Below are 15,684 nucleotides of genomic sequence, written 5' to 3'. Positions count from 1 at the left end.
GGGTTAATAGAACGAAAGGAACAAATGGTGTCGGAATGAGTAATGGCGGAGCAAGTAGTGTCGGAGCAAGTTATGCCAATGTAGTTTGTTATAAATGTGGAAAACCGGGCCACATTATTAGAAATTGCCCGAACCAGGAGAACACGAATGGACAAGGTCGCGGAAGAGTTTTCAATATTAATGCGGCAGAGGCACAGGAAGACCTGGAGCTTGTTACGGGTACGTTTCTTATTGACAATAAATCTGCTTACGTTTTATTTGATTTGGGTGCGGATAGAAGCTATATGAGTAGAGATTTTTGTGCTAAATTAAGTTGTCCATTGACGCCTTTGGATAGTAAATTTTTACTCGAATTAGCAAATGGTAAATTAATTTCAGCAGATAATATATGTCGGAATCGAGAAATTAAACTGGTTAGCGAAAAATTTAAGATTGATTTGATACCAGTAGAGTTAGGGAGTTTTGATGTGATAATTGGTATGGACTGGTTGAAAGAAGTGAAAGCAGAGATCGTTTGTTAAAAAATGCAATTCGCATTATACGAGAAAAAGGAAAACCCTTAATGGTGTACGGAGAAAAGGGCAACACGAAGCTACATCTTATTAGTAATTTGAAGGCACAAAAACTAATAAGAAAAGGTTGCTATGCTGTTCTAGCACAGGTCGAGAAAGTACAAACTACAGAAAAGAGCATCAATGATGTTCCCATTGCAAAAGAATTTCCCGATGTATTTCCGAAAGAATTACCGGGATTACCCCCACATCGATCCGTTGAATTTCAAATAGATCTTGTACCAGGAGCTGCACCAATAGCTCGTGCTCCTTACAGACTCACACCCAGCGAGATGAAAGAACTACAAAGCCAATTACAAGAACTTTTAGAGCGTGGTTTCATTCGACCAAGCACATCACCGTGGGGAGCTCCTGTTTTGTTTGTCAAGAAGAAAGATGGTACGTTCAGGTTGTGTATCGACTACCGAGAGTTGAACAAACTTACCATCAAGAACCGCTACCCACTACCGAGAATCGACGACTTATTTGATCAACTACAAGGCTCGTCTGTTTATTCAAAGATTGACTTACGTTCCGGGTATCATCAAATGCGGGTGAAAGAAGATGATATTCCAAAGACTGCTTTCAGAACACGTTACGGTCATTACGAGTTTATGGTCATGCCGTTTGGTTTAACTAATACACCAGCTGTGTTCATGGACCTTATGAACCGAGTGTGTGGACCATACCTTGACAAGTTTGTCATTGTTTTCATTGATGACATACTTATTTACTCAAAGAATGACCAAGAACACGGTGAACATTTGAGAAAGGTGTTAGAAGTATTGAGGAAGGAAGAATTGTACGCTAAGTTTTCAAAGTGTGCATTTTGGTTGGAAGAAGTTCAATTCCTCGGTCACATAGTGAACAAAGAAGGTATTAAGGTGGATCCGGCAAAGATAGAAACTGTTGAAAAGTGGGAAACCCCGAAAACTCCGAAAAACATATGCCAGTTTTTAGGACTAGCTGGTTACTACAGAAGGTTCATCCAAGACTTTTCCAGAATAGCAACACCCTTGACTGCATTAACGCATAAAGGGAAGAAATTTGAATGGAATGATGAACAAGAGAAAGCGTTTCAGTTATTGAAGAAAAAGCTAACTACGGCACCTATATTGTCATTGCCTGAAGGGAATGATGATTTTGTGATTTATTGTGACGTATCAAAGCAAGGTCTCGGTTGTGTATTAATGCAACGAACGAAGGTGATTGCTTATGCGTCTAGACAATTGAAGATTCACGAACAAAATTATACGACGCATGATTTGGAATTAGGCGCGGTTGTTTTTGCATTAAAAACTTGGAGGCACTACTTATATGGGGTCAAAAGTATTATATATACCGACCACAAAAGTCTTCAACACATATTTAATCAGAAACAACTGAATATGAGGCAGCGTAGGTGGATTGAATTATTGAATGATTACGACTTTGAGATTCGTTACCACCCGGGGAAGGCAAATGTGGTAGCCGATGCCTTGAGCAGGAAGGACAGAGAACCCATTCGAGTAAAATCTATGAATATAATGATTCATAATAACCTTACTACTCAAATAAAGGAGGCGCAACAAGGAGTTTTAAAAGAGGGAAATTTAAAGGATGAAATACCCAAAGGATCGGAGAAACATCTTAATATTCGGGAAGACGGAACCCGGTATAGGGCTGAAAGGATTTGGGTACCAAAATTTGGAGATATGAGAGAAATGGTACTTAGAGAAGCTCATAAAACCAGATACTCAATACATCCTGGAACGGGGAAGATGTATAAGGATCTCAGGAAATATTTTTGGTGGCCGGGTATGAAAGCCGATGTTGCTAAATACGTAGAAGAATGTTTGACGTGTTCTAAGGTCAAAGCTGAGCATCAGAAACCATCAAGTCTACTTCAACAACCCGAAATTCCAGAATGGAAATGGGAAAACATTACCATGGATTTCATCACTAAATTGCCAAGGACTGCAAGTGGTTTTGATACTATTTGGGTAATAGTTGATCGTCTCACCAAATCAGCACATTTCCTGCCAATAAGAGAAGATGACAAGATGGAGAAGTTAGCACGACTGTATTTGAAGGAAGTCGTCTCCAGACATGGAATACCAATCTCTATTATCTCTGATAGGGATGGCAGATTTATTTCAAGATTCTGGCAGACATTACAGCAAGCATTAGGAACTCGTCTAGACATGAGTACTGCCTATCATCCACAAACTGTTGGGCAGAGCGAAAGGACGATACAAATGCTTGAAGACATGCTACGAGCATGTGTTATTGATTTCGGAAACAGTTGGGATCGACATCTACCATTAGCAGAATTTTCCTACAACAACAGCTACCATTCAAGCATTGAGATGGCGCCGTTTGAAGCACTTTATGGTAGAAAGTGCAGGTCTCTGATTTGTTGGAGTGAAGTGGGGGATAGACAGATTACGGGTCCGGAGATTATACAAGAAACTACCGAGAAGATCATCCAAATTCAACAACGGTTGAAAACCGCCCAAAGTCGACAAAAGAGCTACGCTGACATTAAAAGAAAAGATATAGAATTTGAAATTGGAGAGATGGTCATGCTTAAAGTTGCACCTTGGAAAGGCGTTGTTCGATTTGGTAAAAGAGGGAAATTAAATCCAAGGTATATTGGACAATTCAAGATTATTGATCGTGTCGGACCAGTAGCTTACCGACTTGAGTTACCTCAACAACTTGCGGCTGTACATAACACTTTCCAAGTCTCGAATTTGAAGAAATGTTTTGCTAAAGAAGATCTCACTATTCCATTAGATGAAATCCAAATCAACGAAAAACTCCAATTCATCGAAGAACCCGTCGAAATAATGGATCGTGAGGTTAAAAGACTTAAGCAAAATAAGATACCAATTGTTAAGGTTTGATGGAATGCTCGTAGAGGACCCGAGTTCACCTGGGAGCATGAAGATCAGATGAAGAAGAAATACCCGCATCTATTTCCAGAAGATTCGTCAACACCTTCAACAGCTTAAAATTTCGGGATGAAATTTATTTAACGGGTAGGTACTGTAGTGACCCGAACTTTTCCATGTTTATATATATTAATTGAGATTGATATTTACATAATTAAATGTTTCCAACATGTTAAGCAATCAAACTTGTTAAGACTTGATTAATTGAAATATGTTTCATATAGACAATTGACCACCCAAGTTGACCGGCGATTCACGAACGTTAAGACTTGTAAAAATGACATGATGATATATATATGGATATACATATGGTTAACATGAGATTATGATAAGTAAGTATCTCCATAAGTATATTAACAATGAGTTATATACATATAAACAAGACTACTAACTTAAGGATTTCGAAACGAGACATATATGTAACGATTATCGTTGTAACGACATTTAAATGTATATATATCATATTAAGATATATTAATATATCATAATATCATGATAATATAATAATTTAACATCTCATTAGATATAATAAACAATGGGTTAACAACATTAATTGAGATCGTTAACTTAAAGGTTTCAAAACAACACTTACATGTAACGACTAACGATGACTTAACGACTCAGTTACAATGTATATACATGTAGTGTATTTAGATGTATTAAAATACTTTTGAAAGACTTTAAGACATATATCAAAACACTCATACTTAACGAAAATGGTTACAGTTACTTTTCCATTCTTTTCTTTCATCAAGAATTCTAGTCGTATTCTTACCCGTATTATACACAGCTTCAAAACGTACTTACTATGAGTATATACCAATAGGAACTAGCATGGGATTCCACTCTTGATTATGTCATGTATGACTAATCAATTTTAACTTCTACCATGAGCTAGTCAACTAACTAGAACTCCTTTTAACCCCACTCACCACTCACCAATTACCACTCATCATTCACTCCATTTCACTTCCAATTCTCTTTCTAATTCTCTCTCAACACACACACACTATTATGAACGTATTTTTCCAGTAGTTAATCATCATCTTCATCAAAAATCACTTCAAGAATCAAGCTATAATCATCATAGGAAGAACACTTCAAGAACACTTCAAAAATCCCTTCAAGTTTACTAATTTACTTCCAAGCTTTCTAATCCATTCCAAGTAATCATCTAAGATCAAGAAACCTTTGTTATATATAGTAGGTTATCTTTCTTATTCAAGGTAATATTCATATTCAAACTTTGATTCAGTTTCTATAACTATAAACTATCTTAATTCGAGTAAAAATCTTACTTGAACTTGTTTTTGTGTCATGATCCTACTTCAAGAACTTTCAAGCCATTCAAGATCCTTTGAAGCTAGATTATTTCTTGTCACTTCCAGTAGGTTTACCTACTAAACTTGAGGTAGTAATGATGTTCATAACATCATTCGATTCATATATATAAAACTATCTTATTCGAAGGTTTAAACTCGTAATCACTAGAACATAGTTTAGTTAATTCTAAACTTGTTCGCAAACAAAAGTTAATCCTTCTAACATGACTTTTAAAATTAACTACACACATGTTCTATATCTATATGATATGCTAACTTAATGATTTAAAACCTGGAAACACGAAAAACACCGTAAAACCGGATTTACGCCGTCGTAGTAACACCGCGGGCTGTTTTGGGTTAGTTAATTTAAAACTATGATAAACTTTGATTTAAAAGTTGTTATTCTGAGAAAATGATTTTTATTATGAACATGAAACTATATCCAAAAATTATGGTTAAACTCAAAGTGGAAGTATGTTTTCTAAAATGGTCATCTAGACGTCGTTCTTTCGACTGAAATGACTACCTTTATAAAAACGACTTGTAACTTATTTTTCCGACTATAAACCTATACTTTTCTGTTTAGATTCATAAAATATAGTTCAATATGAAACCATAGCAATTTGATTCACTCAAAACGGATTTAAAATGAAGAAGTTATGGGTAAAACAAGATTGGATAATTTTTCTCATTTTAGCTACGTGAAAATTGGTAACAAATCTATTCCAACCATAACTTAATCAACTTGTATTGTATATTATGTAATCTTGAGATACCATAGACACGTATACAATGTTTCGACCTATCATGTCGACACATCTATATATATTTCGGAACAACCATAGACACTCTATATGTGAATGTTGGAGTTAGCTATACAGGGTTGAGGTTGATTCCAAAATATATATAGTTTGAGTTGTGATCAATACTGAGATACGTATACACTGGGTCGTGGATTGATTCAAGATAATATTTATCGATTTATTTCTGTACATCTAACTGTGGACAACTAGTTGTAGGTTACTAACGAGGACAGCTGACTTAATAAACTTAAAACATCAAAATATATTAAAAGTGTTGTAAATATATTTTAAACATACTTTGATATATATGTATATATTGTTATAGGTTCGTGAATCAACCAGTGGCCAAGTCTTACTTCCCGACGAAGTAAAAATCTGTGAAAGTGAGTTATAGTCCCACTTTTAAAATCTAATATTTTTGGGATGAGAATACATGCAGGTTTTATAAATGATTTACAAAATAGACACAAGTACGTGAAACTACATTCTATGGTTGAATTATCGAAATCGAATATGCCCCTTTTTATTAAGTCTGGTAATCTAAGAATTAGGGAACAGACACCCTAATTGACGCGAATCCTAAAGATAGATCTATTGGGCCTAACAAACCCCATCCAAAGTATCGGATGCTTTAGTACTTCGAAATTTATATCATATCCGAAGGGTGTCCCGGAATGATGGGGATATTCTTATATATATGCATCTTGTTAATATCGGTTACCAGGTGTTCACCATATGAATGATTTTTATCTCTATGTATGGGATGTGTATTGAAATATGAAATCTTGTGGTCTATTGTTACGATTTGATATATATAGGTTAAACCTATAACTCACCAACATTTTTGTTGACGTTTAAAGCATGTTTATTCTCAGGTGAATATTAAGAGCTTCCGCTGTTGCATACTAAAATAAGGACAAGATTTGGAGTCCATGTTTGTATGATATTGTGTAAAAACTGCATTCAAGAAACTGATTTCGATGTAACATATTTGTATTGTAAACCATTATGTAATGGTCGTGTGTAAACAGGATATTTTAGATTATCATTATTTGATAATCTACGTAAAGCTTTTTAAACCTTTATTTATGAAATAAAGGTTATGGTTTGTTTTAAAAAATGAATGCAGTCTTTGAAAAACGTCTCATATAGAGGTCAAAACCTCGCAACGAAATCAATTAATATGGAACGTTTTTAATCAATAAGAACGGGACATTTCATTGTATATGTAATGTGACGATTAATAATTACTACAGTTTTAGAAATCCTTGAGTTTGTTGTATAGCTCAGATTGTGTTGACCGAAATCATCCATCTAGTACAGAAATAAGAAAAAAAATAAAAAGTGAAAGGTCCCTTTAACTGATTTTGTTTTGAGCTGTAGATTGAATTTGATGTTTAACATTATCTGAGGCAGGTAACAAAATTCAGTAAGATTGATTACATCATGAGACAGAATGGGTATTGGTTTGTTATTTGTAACTGTATATATATATCTTTATATATTTATAATTATGTTTACTTATAAATATCAATTATTTATATATCTATTACATTAGATTTTGTAATATTAACTAATAATATGAGTTTATAAATAAAAACTGTTAATAGTATTTATTTTTAATAAGAATACTAGTAGTAATAATATTAGAATTAATAATACTAATAATATCTTTATCAAAATTATATTATTTTTCATATTCAATTCTACCGACTAATTAGTATTTTATTATTTTATATATACACACATTTATATATAAACAATTGTTCGTGAAATGTCTGGTATGGTCAAAGGGTAATTGATTACATGAATATAGATTTCAAAACTTTCGAGACTCAACATTACAGATTTTGCTTATCGTGTCGGAAACATATAAAGATTAAAGTTTAAATTTGGTCGAAAATTTCCGGGTCATCACAGTACCTACCCGTTAAAGAAATTTCGTCCCGAAATTTGATCGAGGTCGTCATGGCTAACTATAAAAATGTTCTCATGACGAATATGAGTTGATAAATAGAGTTTTATCATCATTGAGTAATATAGATAAAACAATTTGATTACGCGAAGAGTATAAGTGAAGCTATCACAAAAGAGTGAAATGAGTAATGTATATTTGTTTTAACCAATGACGTGGTTATGATTGATTTTCGGAATTCATGGGATTTAAAGAAAATCTTCATAATAATATTTCGTTCTTCGGCGATTTAGAAAATCAGGATCTTCTTTGATTAAATGCAATAATCTATTTCGATTGTTCTATCGGATAATTCACTATAAATCCACCCCCTTCGTTTCCTTATTTTTCACAACTCACACCTTCTATTCTTTCTCCTCAATTCATACTTTAAAATATTTGTCAATATGTTCCATCTCGTTCTGATCCTTGATATACTCCTAACTTTCATATCTGTCATTTCTCTCTTTCATTTACTACCGGAGGATTTTATTTACTTCTACTATTATCTTGGGGTTATAGTGTTGTTAATTTTCCCGTGCCTTTACGTGGCAATACGTATTGATATGCACGGTTTGTAATTTATGTGTTGTTGTCGAGCTTTATATTTTCTTTTATATTCAAAGGTTCCATACTTCTGTCTCCTCTTCCCGACTTTAAGCCAAGCGAATTATGGTCCGAAATTCATAGGTATGGATTTTGGACGAACATAGTTAATGTTCTGAGAAGAAACTCGAAATGGCACGACCTTGATTTGGCAAATTACCAGAATTCAATAGAAAAGATAGAACTATCAGGAAGATATGTTCTCAATATGTTTGGAGATTAGGTAGAATGTATGAGTCGTATAACATGGCACATGATGATGGTACTGTGAATCATCACGTTTCATTAGAAACTCAGCATGACTTACTGTAATATAATCACATTGATCAAGTGTCATTATATTATACTAACTCATGCATCAGTTCCCAACATTACTTCAATAACATTCATATTTTAAACTTGAAAGTTTACAGAATATAGAAACTAATAGTTTCTATATGATGTAACACTGATAGCACGAAGAGATTAATGACTTCAGATAAGAACAGTTATGAAAATATCTTCAGAAATATGGGGGATATTTATAATGAAAGATACGATAATATCTTGGAATTTCTAATATCGATGGATGATGAAGAAGGTTTTTCCGCAAGAGTTTGGAGTCAAAAGCAAGGTATTCGTTAATGACTTCAGTAGGTACTGAATCATTTAGATTCTTTGAAGTCAAACTTATTCTTTGTGATTTGTCCACGGCTTCCTTCATAGTTTGCTCAATCAGTTTTTCAGTTTCAAACTTTTTCTGAGCTTTGCCAACCTACAATTCTTTATCATCAACTTCCGACGATTAAGGTCATTTATGGTTGTCTACGGTTTCTGCTGCTTCATTCAGCTTTTTCAACATTCAGAGTATTTGATTTGTAGACTGAGTGCTTTTCAGGATTTCAGATGAAAGATCATAATTCTAAGAGATAAATGTCATACATATAACTGTTGATGTAGATATGTTGTGAGTTTTCAAAGTACTGATTGCTGATTTCTGGTAATTGGTATGGCAGTTCTCGTTATAAGATGCGGATGATTATATGATAGGGTTTCAATGAATAAATATAATGATTTGTCAGAGAGATTTAAGCCAAGAAGCAACGAGGTTGCTGGTACGTCTGCTGGTAATATGGTGGAATATAAAAGAATTCTCCGGTATTAAAAAGGTAATCGTATATATCAGGATTATAGTAAGCTACTTCGAATGAAAAGTCGAAGTTGACTTGCTAGAGCTGTGACAAAATTGGCTAATTTGGAAACGGATTGCAAAGTTATTTTGGGTAATATTAACACTAAGAAATTAGCATAGCTACGTTTTAAACGTTTACTCAGTTGCCGAGTGTTTCTCAGGTGAATAGCTATATGCATCAATCTTTTCTTCCGTAGATGATTTGTGGTTGGTTCATCCTCCAGATTGAGGTGTTTTCAAGAATTACGAAAGGTTTGGACGCAGATTGTAATCGTCAAGATACAAATGAGGTTTTAGGATGAAATCAAGTGGCAAACTTGAAGAATTATTTAGTTTCATATGTCATAATCAGTATTTTAATTCATTTTAATTGTCTAATATTATTCGTCTACAGTCGATAGTCCACAGTCACAGTTAACAGTCTAATAATTCATATATAGTTTAATATATAATATTCGAATTGATTAATACGTATCGTGACCCGTGTACATGTGTCAGACTCGATCACAACTCAAAGTATATATATTATTTGAGAATCAACCTCAACCCTGTATAGAGAACTCGATCATTACTGCATATAGAGTGTCTATGGTGATTCTAAATAAATATATAGATGTGTCGATATGATATGTCAAAACCTTGTATACGTGTCCCGATATGTAAAGTGCGTAAAATAAATAACAGAAATTAAATGACGATAAATAAAATTGCGAGAATTAAAATTGCGATAAATAAAATGCGATAAATAAATTGCGATAAATAAAAGGTAATACCGAATTAACAGTTACCTAGGATTACGTTAGCGTGGATTCTTAACAAAATTTCTCATAATTAATTCGTTTGTTTCTAACAAATTTTATTTTATCAAATGTTTTCTTCATTATGCCACTTGTTGGATTCTGATAGGTCAAAATCCAAATTTAAAATTGAATGAAAATGGTTATTCTGCGATGAACGAATACGGATACCGGTGGATGTAAGTAGGATAGTGAATAACTGTTGAATCAGATTTGAAGAATATACAGTGTAACTTATTAATGTGAAATTTAAATATTCCTCGGGTATTACCTACCCGTTAAAATATTTTCACCATTAACAGTTTGTTCAAAAAAAATTTTAATTGCAATCTTTATGAAAATATATATACATATATATTTTCTTCAGATATAATCATGGATTTAATGAGTCAATATGATATTAAACTCATTTGATTTACCGTTAGAATAAGAATATATAATCTCTAAAACATTAGAGATTATATATTCGTCATGTCGAACGAAGATAAATGATGTAGAACGATTCGTAGATTGATGATTATGCTCGAGGTACATAATGAGATATTGAGGCATAGATTGTTGATGGTACTGGTTCCGTTATTGATGGTACTGTTGGTGTCGGTGATGTTGCTGAAGCTGGTATGTTTTGCACCATATTTTCAAAGGCTATAACTCGGGCGCGAAGCTCGTTGACTTCTTATATTATTCCGGGATAATTGTCGGTTGAAACGACCGGATGAATAAGGTTTTGAATTTGAGATAGTATATAATCATGGTGATATATTCGGGTAATGAGGGCGAACATAGTGTTTCGGATTGGTTCGCCGGTGAATGCTTCAGGTTCTTCGTCAAAACGTTAATTTGGTTGATGGAAAGGATCACCTTCTTTTCGTCTCCAATGACTTAGTAGGCTACAAACCCATCAAATGAATTGGTTGATTCATTCTAGAACACTGCTTTCGGAGCTTAGGTAAAACTTCATATCGGAATAGTTGTTGGAATTCGAGGAATTCGAACTGGTTGAGGGATTCATCTCATACAATCAGATGAAGGATTTTTCGATAAGAGATAGATTATAGGATGTAGATTGGTACCATGCAATACATAATTTACATATGCATATATAATACTAAAATCCCATAAGTTACGGTAGAATCTACGGAATCTGTCAGGCAAAGGTAACAATAACAGATACGCTAAGATATGAATTAGCAGATACGCTAAGATATGAATTTTGTCTATACACTATTCATGCAATCATTATAATATGATGTGTCTAGACTAAGAATGATAAGCAAGTGATTCCCTAAGATTGATAAGCAGGTAATTTTCGACACGAATTGATAAGCAAAACTTTTGACATGCAGACATGGTCGAAGTCCAGACTCACTAATGCATCCTAACGACTTATCAGTTATACACACTAATGCAGACCTGGTTCGCTAAGACCACCGCTCTAATACCAACTGTAGCGACCCGTCCTAATCCATCCGGACGAAGTCCATATCGATTATAAACGATTTACAACAGTTGATTACATCGCGAGGTACTTGACCTCTATATGATACATTTTACAAACATTGCATTCGTTTTTGAAAAGACAATCTTTCATTACATCGAAAGTTGACGGTATGCATACCATTTCATAATATATCAAACTATAATTGACTTAATAATAATCTTGATGAACCTAACGACTCAAATGCAACGTCTTTTGAAATATGTCATGAATGACTCCAAGTAATATCTCTAAAATGAGCAAATGCACAGCGGAAGATTTCTTTCATACCTGAGAATAAACATGCTTTAAAGTGTCAACCAAAAGGTTGGTGAGTTCATTAGTTTAACATAAATAATCATTTCCATCAATTTAATAGACCACAAGAATTTTATTTCCATTTCTCATAAATATACGTCCCATACATAGAGACAAAAATCATTCATATGGTGAACACCTGGTAACTGACCTTAACAAGATGCATATAGAATATCCCCATCATTCCGGAACACCCTTCGGATATGATATAAATTTCGAAGTACTAAAGCATCCGGTACTTTGGATGGGGCTTGTTGGGCCCAATAGATCTATCTTTAGGATTCGCGTCAATTAAGGTGTCTGTTCCCTAATTCTTAGATTACCAGACTAAAAGGGGCATATTCAGTTTAATAATCCAGCCATAGAATGTAGTTTCATTTACTTGTGTCTATTTCGTAAAACAGTTATAAAACAGCGCATGTATTCTCAGTCCCAAAAATATATATTGCAAAAGCATTTAAAAAGGGAGTAATGAAACTCACCTACTGTATTTTGTAGTAAAAATACATATTACAAAACTGAACAATGCAGGGTTGGCCTCGGATTCACGAACCTATATCATTTGTATCTCTATATTAAAACATATAATTGTAATCGAATAATTATATTATTATTATCGATGTAATTTATATATAGTAGATTAATAAGTTTCATTATGTATATTTTTATTTTATATGTAGATATATTGATATAGTTAGGTTATGTGTATTAAGTATATATTTATATATATATTCTTTATTTTTATGCTTATAACTTTAGTAATGTCATTGAAACTTTTATTTTCGTAATCGTAATTATTTTAATGATAATGATATAGGTAATACTGATAACGGTACTAATGATAGTTTTAGTAAAAATAGTGCTAATAATTATAAGATGATACAAGTACTAATATTAGTGAAGAAATTTGTATTATCATCATAATATTAATATTAATATAATCATATTGAAAATAAAAATTCCTATATTACTAATACTAAAAATTCCAAAATTTTAATTAAAATACTTTTATTGATTTTCATAACAACAATAATAATAACTATATTAATTAATGAATATATAATAATAACAATTTTTAATCTTAATCATAATAATAATTGTAATAGTACTCATTTTATTAGTAATATCTAATGTTAATAATAATGATAAATGATAACTAATACATATTAGTAATAATAATAATAATAATAATAATAATAATAATAATAATAATAATAATAATAATGACTATATTAACAATAATAGCACTAATAATCATAATATTGATAATAATAATAATAATAAAAATATTAATAATAATAATAATAATAATAATAATAATGAAGTAATAAAAATAAGAATAAAAGACTACTACCTCATAAGAATACAATAGGTTCCAAAAAGAATATAATCGCCCTTGGCCAGACTCGAACCCTCGACCTCTCGTTAACAAACCCAACACCCAAACCATCCACGCTATTGTGTTTTTCTGCTTATAATCCTTTCGAAAAATACTTAACCCGTTAGTTTTCTGTTTCATGTACATCCTCCTTCTCCCATTCACTGATCGACCAAGGTAGTAGATTTTTCTCTTTTAAAAAAAAAAAAACCAAATGGAGAATTAAAATTTGGTATTACATTGAAACCGAAACATATAGAATCTCTTTTTTCCATTTATTAAACACGAAAAAAGAAAAAAAAAATTCTCAAGAACAGATAGCTACATCTGTGATGACCCGGGAATTTCCGACCAAATTTAAACATAATCTTATATGATTCGACTCGATAAGCAAAGTCTATTAAACCGAGTCTCATTATGTTTGAACTATTTCATGATAACATTTGACCTTTAACTATTTCCGACGATTCACGAACCTTTAATTGTAACTAAGGATGTAAATATAAATAATTATATATAAAACTAATTATATTAGTATTAATGAACTATTAAGTAATTTTGTTATTATAAAAGATAACATTTAATAACTAAAGATTTTCATTTTGAATATATATAGTATATTGTATATAAATGATTCAAACATATTTTACCAACGTTATCAAAATATTAAATGTACAATGTTATACTTTGTAGTTAATTGTTTAATATACATAATTAATCATCTACTCAACATTTAAAACATGATTTTATATATATGGTAGTATACATATATACATAAATATAACTATATATATATGATTTTATACATAATTATTATATTATGTATATGTAGAAATTTATAATATATCTATGATGAAATAATGTACTATTTTAATAAATATATATAATACTTACATATATAAAACATTTATATTTTTCATAATTACATACATAAGTATAATATAATTAGTATGTAAATAAATATTATAATATATTTATATTAAAATGCATAAATATATAATATTCAGTATATGTTACAATACATATTACATAATTATTAAATATTACATAATAATAGATGATATTAATAAATTAAATTTAAATACAAATATAGTTGTTGTAGTAATGTTATTTGTATCGTCAAATATCAATATTTGTATTCATAATATCACTTTATATCATATAAAGATGAAATTGGATGTATAAATTAGATTATTATTACTAATATTATTATTATCGATAAAATATTAATATTATCATAATTAGTATGGTATTATTATTATTATTATTATTATTATTATTATTATTATTATTATTATTATTATTATTATCATTTTTACAATTATTATTATCATTAATATTATATTTATCATTATTATTAATTTTATTAATATTATTAGATATTAATAGTATTGTTATTATATATTATTATTATTAATTAAAAAAAAACAGTAGGGATCTATATTATACGCTTGACCTCTGTATCCTTTATCTCTATTATTATTATTATTATTTTTGTTTCTTTCCTGCTCCAAACTCGTGAACCTATGTTGACATTTTCTCCATTTTTTATCAACCGATCTCTATTATTACAAAATGATTATGTATAATTGCAAATCAAATAAAAAGGAAATCCAATGGGATTAAAGAGCACAGCGATATTTTTTTTTTCTTCTTCTCTGCACGCTCCAATTTTTTTTTTCTCTTAATTCAATTTCGAATAAAGTTTCAAAATCTAAAAATGCAGAAAGGTTAGAAATCTTTCTTTGAATCTATCTGCAAAATCTCAACTCTCAAATCTTTATATCGATCTTGAATTTTGAAGTCAAAGTTTAGTTTAAAAAAAGTCAACAATTGTTCTTGAGACAAATTCGCGTTCGTGTATATGTTTCTGATCAAATTGACGATTCCAGTAGTTTTTATACATGTTTAGAAAACTATTTCGTGTTATAAACATTATCTATAATGTTATCTATTACGAAATCAATTTTTTTTGTTTTGTTCCAAGAACCGACGCTGCAGTAGGCCTTTAGTGTTTTTTTTATTTTTATTTTAGAACCCAAATTATTTTTTTTCTGTAATGTTTTGAAGCTTTAAAAGGAACCCTGATTTTTTTTTTTTTTTTTTTTTTGGTTATTGATGTTTTGTTGAATCCGTGAGACTTGTGGAGAAGAAGAGGAATAGAAGAAAAACAGTTTATATATAAAATTTAAATTCGATATTAGTACAGAGAATCAGAATTGGTGGGATGGTCGAGAGTGTTTGCGTGTGAGCATGTGGTCACGAGATCGAGTCCAGAGGACGGTAGTTTCTTTTTTTTTTTTTTTGAAACTCTTTTCATGTGAGGTAGTTTTCTTTTCTAATTTTATTATTGTTATTATATATTAAT

The sequence above is a fragment of the Rutidosis leptorrhynchoides genome, chromosome 6 (assembly GCF_046630445.1).
Source record: "Rutidosis leptorrhynchoides isolate AG116_Rl617_1_P2 chromosome 6, CSIRO_AGI_Rlap_v1, whole genome shotgun sequence".
Taxonomy (NCBI): domain Eukaryota; kingdom Viridiplantae; phylum Streptophyta; class Magnoliopsida; order Asterales; family Asteraceae; genus Rutidosis; species Rutidosis leptorrhynchoides.
Note: the sequence above shows the minus strand (reverse complement) of the source record.